Consider the following 5,408-nt stretch of genomic DNA (forward strand, 5'->3'; position numbering starts at 1 on the left):
TTTCCTTGTGGGTTTATGGATGCATGGTATATGCATGTGATTTTCTGGTTATGTGCTATCATTGGCATGTAGATTTGCCTGAATTGACAATGGTTTTAGCCATGCCTTGCCATTTCCTGGATAGTCATGGTGTTGTGGGTTTTTCCACTTGATTGTTTTGTGGTTGGTGCTCATAATTCCTTATGGTTGTGGTTTGGAACAAATTCTCTAAAGCCTTGTGACAACTTGGGTTGAGTTACTAGTCCTGGAGGCTAAGTTGGGACAAACGTTCTGGAGCCCTTGGTGGGTTGAGTTACTAGTCCCTGTAGTCGGGTTGGACAAATGCTCTAGAGCTCTAGAAGGTTGTGGGTTGTGTTACTAGTTCTTGGATCCCTAAACAACTTAGGTAGAGATCGATCTAGTTCGTGCCAGTGATGTCCGAGTATCGAGGTGGAATCATTGTGGTTGAGGGTTGAGGTGGTTTGGCCTCTGGATGCCCTGGCTTGGTTTTGTTTTCGTTTATTCCATGAAATCACATGTTCATGATTAGAATATGATGTGGGGGTGATCTTCTGAAAGATAGATTTGGTTCAACCCAATCTATGGTCAGGTGGTACGTGGAAGTCCCTGACTTTGTTGGTATTTTCATATGTTAATAAGAGTTATTCTTCTATTGTGATTCATGTATATTTGCAATGATTATGTTGGTGATATTATGGCTGAGTTGCCATATTTTCTATGTTGGTTAATTGCTAGTTACATGTTGGTTATGTGATGCATATTACTTATCGATCTTGACATATTTTGAAGAATGTATGAATGGTTGATGAATGCATGGACTAACAATTACTATTGCAACTATTATGAGAGGGAATTATACCTTCTTGGTGATTCTGAGATAAGTTTCAGACTTCTATGATCAGATATGCATTCATGACATGCAGTTTACATGTTCACCATATGTTTGACGAAATGGCTATCATGGTTAGGCCTGGTTTGGTCAAGTTTTGTATGTTTAGCATCGTGATTATGTTATTTATCATTATGATAAATTTCAGGCAGTTTTGGGTAGGGGTCTGGATGTTCCCATGGAATTGTGGCTTAGATCTCATGACCGTAGGCACTAATATGAGTAGCTTAGGCCATAACAGCATGGAGCGAGGCTTGTGGGTGTAGTTGGAGGCATTCAACCTCATGCATGTAGTGTCAAGGGTGTGGTTGGGGGTCTAGGTTCCCGAAAAGTAGCCCTAGCTCAAGATCTGGTCACCTGGGTTGGTTGTTTGGCCCCTGAGTGTCTTGCAAACCTTGAGGAATGTCTATGAGTTGTCATTTATCGACCCCACTTCCATAACTAAAGTATGGAGGTCAGGTCATGTCATAGTAACTCTTCATCTCATGTTTACCCTGGAAGGTCAGTGAAATTGGGTAAATGTAGGAGGGGTGGTTACAGGTTGGTATCAAAGCTCCTAGGTTCAACACTTTGACTAGATGGGAAAAATGTGTTTGTCATGCATGCATGTTAGTTTTCTATGTGGTTTTTATGCATGTGTCGTCATGGTTGTGGTTTTCATGCATAAGGTCTATGCAGCTAGTTTTATCATGTGTGATGTCGACATGTATATATATAAATATATATATGTATATGTATATGTATATATAAAATCTGGATTGATTGTGTAGATGAGATAGCCTCCCCTAAAATTCACTGAGGTATGTTAGATCATGTTTATATTTGGTTTCTCTGACATGGTATGTTTGCAGGAAGAAGAAGATCAAGATGAATAGTAGAATGGCGGACTACATTTCATTCTCCCTACATATCAGATGAACAACATGGTGATGAGTACTCCCCTGACATAGAAGATACATTGAGAAGTTTGAAAGAAGAGATCAGAAGTTGTAAAGTAGATAATGATAAGATCATTTAGTCATAGGAAAGACTTTTTACAACATAGGAAAGGCAAGCAGAGGTCAATGTTGTGATTCTTCAAATTCTATCAAATTTGCAGAGACAATGACAACCAAGAATTAGTTATAGACAAGAGGAAAGGACCAATGGGGCATATAGAAATAGATCTCAATCATGATACATGTTTGACAAGGATGGCATTGTCATAGATTGTAGGTTCTTGGATACACCTGGTAGGAGGGCTAATGAACATGGGTTATATTCTAGTTTTGATTCAGAGAAACATCATTGTCATCACCGCCACCATCTGTATAGGAGGAGTGAGAAGCAATACTTGACATAGGAGTTCAAGAAAGCAAAACCTCCTACATTTTATGGGGAAATGAAGAAGGCATAATATGCAGAATATTGGTTGATTTTGATGAATAAGTTTTTAAAATCGCATGATTATTTAGAAAATATGAAAGCCAGGATAGCTACTTTTAGTCTTAAAGGTAAATAAGACATTTGGTGGGAAGATGTGAAGAATTTCATAGGCATTTGAGAAGAGGAGCTGACTTGGAGTGAGTTTGAGGGAATTTTCATGAAGAAGTATCTATCTAAAAGATACAATAATGATAGGGCAAAGGAGTTCTATGAGTTGAATATGGGATCTATGACATATGAGGAGTATACTAGTAGATTCTTGGAGTTGTTGAGATATGTTCCTTATCTTAAGGAGGAGAAAGCAAAGATTCAATGATTCATCAATGGGTTGCCAGTATCATTCAAAGACAGAATTGAGTTTAATGAGCCTAGATCACTGGAGGAAGCCATCAAAAATTTGAAGCATTGTTATGACCAATCAAAGTGCAAGACTGAGTCTAAGCACGATTGGAAAGGTAATGAGAAGAATAAGGAAAGTGGGCTAAGAAGAGAGGAAAACCTCAGGATATAGATGAAAAGGAGAATGTAGTGCCACAAAAGAAGTTCAATGCAGCTGACAAAGGATACGGATTTCAATCTATGGAGCAGAACAAGGTTGATGGAAGGAAGCCCTTGCAGTGTTGGACTTGTGAAAGTATCATCACACAAGAGATTACCCATAGCATCAAGGTGGCAGACCACAAATTTACAGTTCTCAGGAGGCACAGACAATTGGGGATGTTGGACACTGTATTCCTCTTATTTATGTAGCATTGGATAATAGTAAATCTAATCATCAGGCATCTATTATCAATATGGAAGGTAAGATTTGTGATCAAGTTGTTTCTATTTTGATTGACCATGGATCTAACTATAGTTATATTAGTCTTGAAAAGGTGGATAAGTGTTGCTTGAATAAAGAAGTGCACGTAGAGTCTTGGTGCAGTTGGCTACAGGTACCAAGAAAAGAGTTCATCATTGGGTGAGATCGTGTGCATTTGAGTTGAATGTAGATTGCTACGAGAAGGATATTGAGTGTTTGGATGATGATGGAGAGAATAGGATATTGCAGGGTAAGAAGACGCCTACATCCATTAGAATAGTTACAACTAAGCAGGAAAAGTGCATTAGTAGGAAAGGGTGTTTACTATTTGTAGTTCATATTTCTAGTGATAAAGGGAAGGGTGTTCATCATGTTGAAGTTTTTAAGAGGTATTTTTGGTTTTGCAACTGTTTCAAGATGTGTTTCCAGCAGATATTTTAGAGTTTCCTCCTCATAGGGAAATGGAATTTTCTATTGAGTTGATACTAGGAGTAGCACCAACATTGAAGGCATCATACAGGATGAGCACTCCAGAGTTGGTGGAATTGAAGTTGCAGATTAAGGAAATTCTTGAGAAGTGATACATTAGGCCAAGTGTGTCACTTTTGGTTGCACCAATATTATTTGTGAAAAAGAAGGATGGTACTCTCAGGTTGTGTATTAACTACAGACAGTTGAACAAGGTGACTATCAAGAAGATGTATCCTTTATCGCGGATTAATGACTTGTTTGATTCGCTGAAGGGATAAACAATGTTCTCGAAGATTGATTTGAGATCAGGATATCATCAAGTATGCATCAAAGAAGAGAACATGTACAAGGCTTCTTTTCAGACCAGGTATGGGCATCATGAGTTTATTGTGGTTCCTTTTGGTTTGACTAATGCTCCAACAACTTTCATGTATTTGATGAATAGTGTCTTGCATCCCTATCTAGACAATTTTATGATAGTATTCATTGATGACATACTGATATATTTTAAGAATGAGGAAGAGCATGCAGAACATATAGCAGCAGTGTTGGCATTGCTAAGAGAGAATAAGTTGTATGCCAAACTTAGTAAGTGCAGTTTATTTCAGAAAAAATTTCATTACTTGGGACATGTGGTTTCCAAGGAAGGTATAGCATTGGATCCAGAAAATATTAGAGCTATCATGGAGTGGGAAACTCCTAGGAATGTTGATGAGGTCAGGGCATTCATGGGATTAGCAGGTTATTATAGGATGTTCATCAAGAACTTATGACATATTCTCTATCCTATAACATCTTTGCAGAGGAAAGGAAATATATTTGAATGGACAGAGGAATGTGCAACTAGTTTTGAGCAGCTAAAGCAATTTTTTACAAACACTCTGTTAGGCCCCTATACTACTAGTGTAACCCCTTATTGTTATTAGTACAACCCCCTTATTATATCGTTGTGCCCATGTAGTCCCCATATTGTTATTATTGTGCCCCATAGAAGCCCACTATTGTTATTATTATGTCGGCTCTGATTATATTATGACCCCTTAGACTCCTATATATAGAAAGGAGGTCTTGTCATTTGTATCATTTAAGAATTGTTCATTGTGTAATGTAAAGGAGGTTGCCCCCTCGAAGAGGCTTATTTCTAAGGCTTCATCTATCTTTTCTATCTTTTTGTGAGTTGGTTTCATAACATTTGGTATCAGAGCTTTGGATTCTAGGGTTTCGCTGCTCTAAATAGGTCATCATGGAATTTGTGCTATAACTTTTTTTCTATGACATTTCAGATGTTAAAACCAAAACCCATTTGGGTTGAAATCTTTCTAAACCTTGGGTCCGAATTTTAGAGCTTTTAGTGCTATATTTGTGGATATATGCTTCGAGGAAGTTTGCCTTTTTGCAGACTCCCGAATTACATTCCAAACAGGTGACCTGGGGAAAATAGTCATAACTTTGGTTTTGAGCATCAGATTGAAATTTTGTAAGAAGTTACAAAACGAGGATGAACTGTAGTTTCTTGTATACATTTTTCAAATCCAAAGGTCTAAACAATGACATGCGGCACGTTGTACAAGTTCGCTCTACTGAACTAGCCTATAATCAGGTCACCGTGGGAGGTTTGGTATAAACCTTCTTTGGAGAATCCAATTTGGATCAGACTGGTGGAATTGGAAAGAGGACACAGAGGAATAATGCAGGTTGCAATTTCAAAACTAGAAGAGGCGAAATTACAGAGTTATAGTCATTTCAATATTGAGCTCCTAAAATCAAGAAAAGGCGATATGAGGAAGTTTGATGGCAAGGATCCGGTAAATTGGATACGAC

This window comes from Pinus tabuliformis, chromosome 5_1 (assembly GCF_031772625.1).
Source record: "Pinus tabuliformis cultivar Carrire ecotype Pingquan chromosome 5_1, CPIR1, whole genome shotgun sequence".
Taxonomy (NCBI): Eukaryota; Viridiplantae; Streptophyta; class Pinopsida; order Pinales; family Pinaceae; genus Pinus; species Pinus tabuliformis.